General features: G+C 43.9%; 1 protein-coding gene across 2 annotated transcripts in view; it reads right to left on the reverse strand.

The window, feature by feature from the left end:
- FGF13 (fibroblast growth factor 13) overlaps positions 1–12,047 on the reverse strand; it is a 425,820-nt gene that overhangs the window by 204,103 nt on the left and 209,670 nt on the right. The window contains exon 1 of one of the 2 annotated variants that reach the window (XM_019536439.1): positions 10,941–11,252. The exons of the other annotated variant lie outside the window; for it this stretch is intronic. The gene's annotated coding sequence lies outside the window, so the exon portion shown is untranslated. Of the gene's footprint in view, positions 1–10,940; positions 11,253–12,047 lie in introns of those variants that run through there. 2 annotated transcript variants of the gene reach the window in all.

Below are 12,047 nucleotides of genomic sequence, written 5' to 3' on the forward strand. Positions count from 1 at the left end.
AATCACTGTATATCTAGTGGAATTACCCCTGCAGGCAATGGTTGGATCAGAGTCATCAAGTAAAATTTGCTACAAAAATAGACCGGTAGTTGCATAAGGACACACTTGCTGAAAACCAGTAGGCTGCAAACTATACTGAATATCTTCCCTTTCTCTGCAGACACGCACATCATTAGTGCCCCAGACTCTGGCCAGCTGCTCTGCTCTCCCTGAGAACAACACTGAATCTACTTCAGACGATCAATATCCTACACAACTCCAACCATACTATTGAGTTACTTTATGTATGCGTCTCCAGTCATTCTTCATCTAGCCAGTTTTCCCTTCTTTATGCGGTTTACTATAAAACACATATTTTGAAGGCTGGGGAAGAACCATAGCAAAAGTACAACAAATTACAGAATTAGCAAACGTACATTATCACCGTACTCAAGACCCTCCGCTTGAAGTCAGCAAAGTGAAAAGGCCCATGGGTAACACGCAGCAATGTTGCATCTACACACCCAAGAGCACGTCTGTCTGGCCCCTGAGTGTGCAGTCGGTGGGTCACTCTGCTGGGAAGTTCACAGCCCTTTTGCTAGGCAAGTCAGGTAGACTTCTGGGGCTGGGAAGAGCTCCTTGAACCCGACTGGCTTTTAATGCTGATTGTTTGTACTGAAGAAGTAACCCGATGACCACAGGGCTGCACAGACATGTGCCAAAATGCTAATCAGGAGAATCAGCACAAGAGGAGAATTGGATCCGTGTTTCCCGAGTGGATTCACACATTCAACCTGTCACTCCTGGAAGCATCCAGGGATGCCTTACTGTCAAGGTAACTGGATTTGACAATATAAACACACTAACCATAAATTCAACAACCACTTCCAAATGGCTGAAGCTGTTAAAACTGAACCAGTTCACTGAACGAAGCTGAATAGATAAAATATCCAATCCATAATAGCCCTGCCTAAAATAATGGGTTCTTCTGTTTTACTGATTCTTTTCCATCTCGGCCAATATCCATCTTCAGTGACCAAAAAAGACCCCAAAAAACCCCAGGAAAATCCATCTGCATTTGCCTCTTGAATTTTGCCCAGAGCTAAGGGATCACTGTCTTTTCCCAAGTACAAATGAAGACACTGTTCCTGCCATGGAAAGGCATGCAACCTCATCTGTTTGCTTCAGGATATTCATAGGATCCAGCACGACAGCACTGAGGCACTGCTATTAGCTTAGAAGTACTTGTATTTTAATGTATTGTCCACGTGCATGGGCTTAAATCAAGGGTGGGCAAAATGCGGCCTGGGGCTGAACACAGCCATTCTACCCGGCCCGCGGGGCCCCTAAAAATTTAGAAAATTAATATTTATCTGCCCCAGCCTGCCTATCATGCAGCCCTCAATGACTTGTCAAAACTAAGTAAGTGGCCCTCTGCCCAAAATAATTGCTCACCCCTGGCTTAAATGTTTAACTGAGTCAGGGCCTAAAAAACTACATGGTCTTGACCCCACGATCTAAAACAGGGGAGTCCACCTAAATGAGCAGATGGGCCAGAGACAGAGCTGGGTCATCAGGCCTGAGAGAAGCCCCTGAGCCAGATCCATCCTGCCACCTCATCTGAATCGAATACCCCTCTTTTAGAACCTGCGGCTGAGACAGTTAAGATTTTTAGGCCCCAATTTGGCCAAAGATGCTGCGCTAGTGCAAGCAGCCAAGGATTTAATGCTGCTGCCACTCAACTTGCCACAGCTGCCAGAAACACTGTGTTGGTACAGCCAATCTCTGCAGGCCACAATTTAATCACATTCTGGGCCTATTTACAAGTGCAAATAAGCACAACTAAATTGAATGTGCATTAAGTGATTTTGAGTAGGAGTCTACATGTGCAGAGACTTGGCACTCAAGTTAGTGCCAAGTCTCTCCAGCCCTGCCATGTCCCCCTAGTGGAAGGGCAGACCTGGCACTAAACTTAGTGCCAGGTCACAACTACATGTGCATTAATGTGTTAACTAATCACACCTAAATCTGATACCTGCATTTGATTAGCCTAATTTCACAATTAGCCTAATTGTGTGTGATTAGCCTAATTTCACAATTTTTAATGCACATTAAGGGAATGTACATGTAGACGCGTGCCCATCATGCACACTAAATTAGGCTAATGCATATTAACGCATTTCATGTCGATGTACCCTCTGTAGCCATTTGGACAGCCCTATTCTAAAAACGGTGCAGTTTACATCAGTGTACTACTATATATACACACAACTCTCAGTTATAGCCATACTCATGAATCTCCTACTGGTAGCAAAGGCTTCTGGATGAGATCTACTTCTGAATAATCAATATCCTACACAACTCCAACCATATTATTAAAAAGAGTTACTTTACATACGTGTCACCAATCATTCTTCATCTAGCCTGTTTCCCCCTCTTTACACAGTTTACTCCAAATTCGTATTCTGTAGGGTGGGGGGAACCATAGCAAATGTACAGTGAATTACAGGATTGGCTAACGTATATGCAAGCTATGCTATTTTCTGAAAAATTTTAAATTTGCATGTTACATAATATAAATGCATGTATTCGTTATTACACAGTCAATCACTCTAATAACTTTTCCTCCATTCTTTGCCTCATTGACTTGTACTCTATAAAAGAAGGACTGGCTGAACTAGCAGTCAATCACCCAGGACTTTTAACTCACTATAATCATGACTGTAGCTCCATTAGATTGCCCTATGCAATTTTTATATTATAGATAAGGCAGACTTACCAAAAAGGTGCTCATCAATACCAATAGTTAAACAAACATAAAAATAGGCCTGAAAGAATAAATGAATTAATATTATAGATGTGCAAAACTAGCTGTATTTTGAAGGATTTGAGATTCCCGTTCGTGCTACCATTTCTGTTTCTGGTCAGATCCAAAATAAGAAAATGTCTCTGCTCCTTGCTGGATTCATGGCTACTTTTTTACAAGGTTTTGGCCCAGGCTGGTAAAAGAAAAAACAAAATTCTTGAGAACATCTGATTTTTTCCACAACCGAGCAGGATTTCAGCTACTGACAGACTTTAAAATCTTGTCACAAATCACCACAGCCAAACTCAAAGCCTAGCTCCGATTCTACATCAAATGTGAGCATGAAGTTAATCTAGATTTTAATGCTGCCTGCCTGACCCATCTCAGCACTGCAGATAAACTGGATTTAAATAGCTAACTTCCCAATAATCTAGTTAGCTCGTCAAACCACCACCCCACCTCACTCCCATAAAACCGATAGACTATCCAAGGAGCACAAAAGCTATCGTGCCGTTCCAGTAGCGAAGGGGTTACAATTAGTTTTCAGTGAAGTTTCCATTTTTCTTATGATTAAATCAATCTTGTATCCAGGCAGACATAGCTCCGACCCAAATCAATACAGGTTGCTGGCATAAGAGCTGTAAAATTAGGCCAAATGGAGCCTATAAAAGAGATGAGACAGTTACAAGTCGGAAATATCACAATGAGGCACTGCAGGGCACAACGGCAGAACCCCCACTCCCTGTCCATACCTTTTTGATGCACAGTAGCCACGTCTACACAAGTGGTAGACTACACAGTTACTGCACCATCATTTAGTACTTGCATAACCAAGTACTAAATAACTCCGCAGTGTGTCCCTATATCAGTTTTTTTTTTTGATGCAGTTACAGCTCATGTAAACACAGCCAGTGGGTGTTTGAACCACGAATCCTGAATTCATGGCACCAGTGGAACTCCTATGGACTTTCATGGCTGCTGTCTATGCAAGACTCTTTACGGTGATTATCCCACCTGCAAAGACGGGAGAATTTAACCTTATAACTAAAGCACCAGGATCCACTTTGCTGTTCAAAAACTAAACAGTAGCGACCAAGATGCATGTAACGACGTTAACTCTCGTATTCAATTTAAAACACCCACGAAGAAATTTATAAAACATTCAATAATGTAGTTTTACTGTATCAATTTATACCGCAGAATGTAGGTCTTCCCTAATAGAGCTACTACATCAAATTCAGTTGAGGCAAAAATGACTTATGGGGCAATTTCACCCCAATTCCTCTCTGATGCAGCAGAATGCAACTAGAAGTTGTTGCAAATAAAGATATGCAAAGACATGGACCTGGAAACGTTCCCAGCAGCAAAAATGGGAGGATGCTCTCTTTTGGATTGAGTGGGACCTGATCCTGTATTGCTGGGGCACAGGGCAGTTTTGCATTTAATAGTATGGATATTAGAGTCAACAGCACAGCAACTCTGTGAACCAGATCCTGATCTCACAGTAACTGGTTTTAGTGCTATCCTTCCCAACATACACCATTACATGCCATTACAAATCTACCCATGTCTCGCCGCACACTAAAAGATTTCTGGTACGTGCCTTAATGAAAGGAATATGGAAGCCTCAATTGCAGACCCAGCTGCTAAAAAACCAGGATCTGACAGCCAGATATGAAACATTCCTGCATTAAATCCTATTTTGAATCCTAAATCCTATTTTGCCATTGCTTCTTAATTCCCAACATGCTTGATCCACAAGCACAATGGTACAGTGGAACCAAAGCGTATCTGAATGCTATTTTTTATACCACATTCATTAAGCAGAATTATACTAATTGCAGCTGTGTGAGTTGTACAACTACAGCCATTGGAGGCTTTGTCAGCCCATTTTATTGCAAACTGTCTTCCCCCTTCCTCTCCTCAAAAGATCTCTAGAATCGGTCATAAATTATCCAAGCTAATCAACCTTCAAGCAATTTTAATCCACAAATTTGAAAGAAAAAAAGAACTATTTTTCAATAAGAAAGAAAAAAAATGAATGTATTTGGCTTGGGATTCATTTTTCACTTATACTGAAACATCATTCACAGCATATCAATCACCAAAATAAGGTTACTTAGTCTGATACAATATTTAGGTAACAGTGAAAAACAGCAGGGTTATTGCGTTTTAAAAGTGTAAAACTCTATTCTTCCCCAAAGATGGTCATAAAAAGATATGAATATATCTGAGGTACAAGGTACTTTAAAATGCATGGTTAAACTAAGTCTTTATAAAAAAAAATAATAAAGTACAGTTTTATGAGACAGTTTTAAAGGCAAAAGAAAAGTTCTGCTCCAAACTCAATGTAATACTGACTGTTTTTTTAGAGCTGTGGGTCTCAATGAATGTAGTCCAAACGTAATACACAAGGAGTTGTCTCGGTCTCATTATTAAATAAAATACAGATTTCATAATCATTAAGCAGGCAAGGGTCTTTGGGTGAATCTGATAGCTTTTATTAGGCCAACTAAAATAGTTGGAATTTTTAAATTTTTTTTATTTAGCAAGCTTTTGGGTTTAAAAACCCTTCATCAGAATCCCTCATAATCATCATACACCCTCATAATCATTAATGACTTTTTAAAAAGTCAGTTAAAAAATACTATGGTTAAATAAATAATAAGCTGTCAAGTCAATAAATTAGAGCTCCAGCTAACAAGTGTTAAAAGACAGCATCCAATCATATACCATTGGGGGGTTTTTTAGGCGTAGCACACTAAAACATTTTTGTTGTATTTCAATGTACATAAAGAATGATAGACTCGAGCAAATTGTTTCTACTAAGAATGCAGAACAGTCCTATAGACTATATTGTGAACTATGCCTAGTTTCTCTTCACGCTTTGCTGAGAAAGTGCTAAAAGGTAACGAAGACCCATTGCACAACCCCACTTGCTGCTGAAAAAGCCAATGCTGAAAAGGATTTATTTATAGAAAGCTAGCTATAGGTCAGCTAGCTCTGACATCCACATGTTCAGCTCCAAAATGGCTGCAAGCGAAGCATTCAGCGCACAGCAAATAGTAGATACGTTAGGTGCTTGGAGGTCCACCTGCAGCAAGCAGCCAAAAGCGCTCTCAGGAAAAATCTGGCAGAGGTACAATTCAAGCAGCACAGTTACAAATTCAAGCAGGAATAAGAAAACTGCTGCACAACATAATTAGGGCCCCTGCAATTGTGTAGCACTTCTGTTCTCATTTGTGGAGCCGGACTCAGAAAATGACGCAGTGTGTTTATAGCTAATGCTGCAGCATTGATAACAGGAGCCGGACCAGTGCTACAGAAGACTACAGAAACCAGCACGATTTTGGAAGTAACAAAAAATTTGGAAAATGTATCGCCTCCTGCACATGTGTACAGGTGTGTAATCCTCTATGGGCACATAGTACATGCCTCAGACTGAGTTCTGACAGGTGCCCAGAGGGAAAAACCATGCCCATATTATGCGTGGTACCCTGCAGAACCAACATGCTATTCTTCTAGCCATCAGCAACTGTACTAACTCCAAATAACAGAGAAGCAATTACCACGAGGGCTAGCTTGGAGGTTGTACAGATTTATGGGTGTACTAGGCTATTATAGGTGTAAATCGTAGAAAATGAGGGCTGGAAGGGACCTGAGGAGGTCACCTCTAGTCCAAACCCCTGCTCCAAGCAGGACCAGCCCCAACTCCATCATCCCAGCCAAGACTTTGTCTAGCCAGGTCTTTGAAACCTCCAAGGATGGAGATCCCACCGCCTCTCTAGGTAACCTGTGGCAGTGCTTTCCTAACCTCCTAGTTTTTCCTAATAGCCAACCTCAACTTCCCTTGCTGCAGCTTGAGCCCATTGCTCCTTGTCCTGTCATCTGCCCCACTGAGAAGAGTCCAGCTCCGTCCTCTTTGCAGCCCCCCTGCAGGGAGGTGAAGGCTGCTATTGGAGGCTGCACTCCATCCCATCTTCCAGGTCACTGATAAAAACATTGAACAAAACTGGCCCCAGGACTGACCCCTGGGGCACTCCACTTGATACCGGCTGCCAGCTAGACATCGAGCCTTTGATTACTGCCCTTCGAGCCCAATGCTCCAGCCACTTTTCTCTTCACTTTACAGTCCATTCATGCAGCCTGTACTTCCTTAGCTTGGCTGCAGGAACGCTGTGGAAAACGGTATCAAAAGCCTGGCTAAAATCAAGGTAGATTATACTGCTCACGTCCACAGAGCCAGCTAGAAGGCAATCAGGTTGGTCTGGCATGACTTGCCCTTGGTGAATCCATGATGACTGTCCTTAATTACCTTCTTCTCCTCCAAGCGCTTTGAAGTGGATTCCTTGAGGATCTGCTCCAGGCTTTTTCCAAGGACTGAGCTGAGGTGAGGTTGACCACTCTAGTTCTCTGGATCCTTCTTCTTCTTCTTTCTTAAAGATGAGCTCTATATCTGCCCTTCTCCAACCATCCGGGGCCTCCCCTGATTCCCACGAGTTTTCAAAAATAATGGCCAGCAGCTCTGCAAACACTGGCAACCCCCTCGGCGCCTTTGGGTGCATCACGCCTGGCCCCATGGACTTGTACACATCCAACTTTCCTAAACCAGCCCTAGCCTGTTCTTTTGCCACTGCTGTCTGCTCAACTGCTCCCCAAAATATGCTGCCCGGTGCAGCAGTCTGGGGGCTGACCTTGCCTGTGAGGACTGAGGAAAAGGCATTGAGCACTTCAGCCTTTTCTGCATCCTGTCACAAGGCTGCCTCCCCCATTCAGTCAGGGACCCACACTTTTCCTGATCCTCCTCTTGCTACCAACATACTTATAGGAACCCTTCTTGTTACCCTTCACATCCCTTGCTGGCTGCAACTCCAATTGTCCTTTGGCCTTCCTGACTTCATCCCTGCATGCCTGTTCAATGCTCTCATACTCCTCCCTAGTCATTTGTCCAAGTTTCCACTTCTTGTAGGCTTCCTATTTGTGTTTTGGGTCACTGAAAAGTTCCCTGCTAAGCCAAGCTGGTCTTCTGCCACACTTTAAAATATGACCAGCTCTCTCAGACTGGCCTCCCAGGGGTCCTGCCTATCAGCATCCATTCCCCAACGGAATCAAAGTCTGCTTTTCTGAAATCCAGGGTCCTTACTCTGTTGCTCTCCATCCTTCCTTTCCTCAGGATCCTCAACTCAGTCACACTGTGGCTGCAGCTGCCCAAGTCACCATCCACTTCTACACTCCCCACAAAGTCTTCCCTATTTGTGAGGAGCAGGTCAAGAAGAGCATGGCCCTACTTGGCCCCTCCAACATTTGCACCAGAAAGTTGCCCCCAACACTCTCCAAAAACTTCCTGGATTGCTTGTGCACTGCGGTATTACCCTCCAGCTGTCAAAGTGACTGAAGTCCTCCACGAGAACCAGAGCCTGTGATTGGGAAACTTCCACTATTTGAAGACAGCCTCATCCTCCTTTCTGGTGGCCCATGGCGCACATCCACCATGACATCGCTCTCGTTGCTCTCCTCTTTGAGCCTAACCCAGAGGCGTTCGACAGGCCTAGCTCCAGTTTCATACTGGAGCTCTGAGCAATAATACAGATTGTTTTACATACAGTGCAACTCCTCCTCCTCTACTTGTCCTTCCTGAACCTCTCCATGACAATGTGAGCTATCCCACCAAGTGTCTGTTACTCCAATCACATCACAGCGCTGTGACTACGTGAGGACTTCCAATTTACCCTGTTTATTTTCTAGGCTCAGTGCATTTGTGTACAGACACCCGAGGTAACTACCTGATTGCCCTGCTTTCTCAGGAAGAATAAGGCGGCCTCCCCTATTGCCCGCTTCTGCTTGTGCTTCCTCCAGGTCACCCGCTTCCCCACTTACCTCTCGCCTTTGATCTCCACCCCCGAGCAAGCTTAGTTTTCCCCCAGCGAACCTAAACCACACGCCTAATAAATACATCCTCTCGGACAGCCCTCCATCCTCCATCCCTCTGGTTTTCAGGGTTGATAGCACCCATTCACCACCACTAATACAGGTGTGCATGCTGTGCTGCTGATGGGTACAGAGGCATATTGCCACACCAAATTGACATAAATCTGAACGTAACAGGTGCATATATTTAGAGATGCATACAGATGAAGCCAGAAGGGACAATTACGTTACTGAGTTGGACGCCGGGGACATCACAGGCCTTTACAGATAGAACAGCACAAAAAGACAAGAAGGAGCCCAAGAGGTTCAGTTTAGGCCATGCCAGTTTAAAATGGATGGGGAGACATCTGGGAGGAGATGGCTGAGAGACAGGCTGAACTACGGGACTGGAGGGATGGAGATGGCTTTGAAGAGGAGGACAGTCAAAAGCCCTTTGTGTAGCGGCAGTAGCTGGAGCCACAGTAAGTGAATAAGCTCATGGAGAGCCAACAAGTATCAAGGGAAAAGAGGAGGAGGAGGAGGCCAAAGGTAAGGAGATCTGGGATACATGGGTGAAGTGGGAGAGAGACAAAGAGGGCTTGAGAGATAGGAGAAGAAAGAAGGGATACTTCTGTCCTTGTTGCCCTCTCCAGTTCCCTTACAACTCTGTTTTAAGTACAAGGTGCTGCAGGACAGCTGAAGAAAACACTAATTAAGAACCAGACAGGGAATTATGCACGTCAAACACTTCACTACAATGCATCTCGATGCCTGGGTCACGACCAGCCTTTGGGTGCGCTCCCACCAACAAATTCACAGGGGAAAGCACACCAGAAGAGAGCAACAGCATCGCTCTAAAGCTGGGGCAGAGACTGGTCTGCGTGCAATCGGAGAAGAGGGAAACCAGCCAACCTCAACGCTGCTGCTCGCCAACACCCAAAAAAGGATTCCTGGCCTGGGACTGAACAGGTGAGGGCAACGTAAGTGCAAGTGGAGGGTTTCACCTCCATAGGACATCACCTGTTTGACCTTGCTGGTTCAGCTGGCAACTGCAGAACAACATCACCGTTAACCATCAACGCGACTTCCCTTTTTGGGAGACTTGGTATTGCTTGGAAGAGTAGCACTTCAGAGCCAGACCCCGCAAGTCAACCAGTGTGCTTTCCACTCCTTTACAAAGGACAAGCCAAACTTAGCCTAGTTTCTATATATTTGGGTGACTACAAAACCAACATCTTACTGCCCCTTGGAAGTCTTTGAGAGTTGGGGGGAAGAGGAATCATGGTTCTCCCTGTCATGTCCCATTACTAACTATTAGAGACAATAAAGTAGATGAGTTCCCCAACAGATTTAACATACGTTGTTTTAAAACTTAACACCTACAGTTATGATCCATCTAGAGAAAGGTTGAGTGAGACTGGTAGATGAGCGGAAAGGATAATGACAATGCACAGTGAAGCCATTAATAATGGCATATGCTGGCTGTAGGACTAGGTAGGTTTAGCAGGACATGGATTTGCAGGCAGCTCATGCATCTGCATTACCACTAACATGCCTTGCTACAAGGTTTGCTCTCTTAAATGGACATGGCAGAGAATCAGCTTAAGGGATGTTGCCACATCTGCTCAGTGCTGGCTAGCAGCCAGGAGTTTAGGTCAAGCAATAGGGCAGACAGGACCAGTTACTAGCTGCATCTGTCCTCTCCTAATTTTCCATGACTTAATGTTGGTGGACGGGCCAGGACTTTTGGCCCCATCACTCAGAACGGGCTGGCAACTCTTTTATAATGTGGGGTGAGGCTTTATAAGTGCTGTGCAGCAGTTTACCCCAGAGTTCAGATCACCGGCATAAAAGTGCTCGGCATCACCAGCATGATTTACTAGTCTTTCGCATCTCTCATACAGATGCTGGCCTTCTTGCCTCCACGTTTATGACAGGTAACAAATGAAGTAATGAAGTTGAAATGCAGTAATAAAAGGCAGACAAAATCATTCATCCTGGGGAGGTCTGCATAAGACCAATTAAAATAATTTCCTAGACTCGCTGCATATAACATACTGTTCCTGAGGGACGAAGCTACTGAGACAAGAAAGCCTCATGATCTCTATTACCCACATTTATAAATCTGCAGAAGTTTCCATCTCTAAAGCCGAAAATAGGGGGAAAAAAATACAAAATTAGCAATTATATTTTTTCCAATAAGCTGCTAAAGGAGACAGTAATAAGAAGCAGGTTCAGGGGACCTTACCTTACCTGCGAACTGCTCTTTGTGCAAAAAGTCCAACTCAAATCAATAGCAATGCCAGCCTGAGTTAGAATTACCCAGGGGAATGAGGTTTTGCAGGTCTAGATGCTGAGAAAAATTCAACACGTGGCATATCACAAGTAAATGCAGCATAACTACAGCACAGTATTACTGCATAGTGCCGTATTCTACATCACTGAAGCGAGGGGTTTAGCTCTGCACATATGTATCGGCAGCATGTTCACAGCTCCATTATAAAGGATGAAATACAATCCACTGGAAAGAATACAAATCCCCAAAGCTTCCAGTATCCAGCAACCTCTGGCCAATAAGATTCATGGGCAGACTAATCCTATGGAGCAATTAATACATAATTGCCTACAGCAGGATTTGTTGCATTTTCGTTTGAACTTACCGGTCCTACCCACAGTCAGATGAGATGGACTGACCCCCTTGGCCTTATCTGGCACGGCTCTCTCTATACCTCCGTAAAGCCAATTCCATCAATGGTTTTAACTCTGTTACCACAAAATAGCATCCATTTGCTTTGCATCTGTTGAGTTTTAAAGCAATGCAGACACAAGTCTCTAATTATAAGGCATCATGATTCATTACAATTATAAGGCTGTTTATTGTTCAGATGGCCTCTGTAATCCACTTTTTTTTTTCCCCATATGAAATTCTCCACCAATTGCTATCCGTGGCTCTGCCCCACAGGCCAACATTAAGATGGAGGGAGCGTTTCCCCCCCCCCCCGGGTTTTTTTATCTGCATCATTTCTGACCACCTCAAAGGTTTACAACAAACTCTGTGCCAAGAACAACGAACAAGAGTTGAACGCTGCGGCTGGTGCAAACATACAATGCGCCATGACAGAGTGAACTGAAACATGCTTGCACACACTATCAGACAAATCTGAATCACTTGACTAGACTGGCACAGCTTAAAGGGGGCTTTTGTTCATTTATAATTAGCCACTTGGCTATCACCTCAGTTTCCAGGCTCTGTGGTTGCGAATATTTACACGGCCATCTCTGTCAAGAAACCATGAGCTGGAGAAGGTAAAAAAGGAAACTTAAATATATGCATCATGGAAATGTTAAGTAAATA

This window comes from Crocodylus porosus, unplaced genomic scaffold, assembly GCF_001723895.1.
Source record: "Crocodylus porosus isolate Cpor-Errol unplaced genomic scaffold, CroPor_comp1, whole genome shotgun sequence".
NCBI classification, from domain to species: domain Eukaryota; kingdom Metazoa; phylum Chordata; order Crocodylia; family Crocodylidae; genus Crocodylus; species Crocodylus porosus.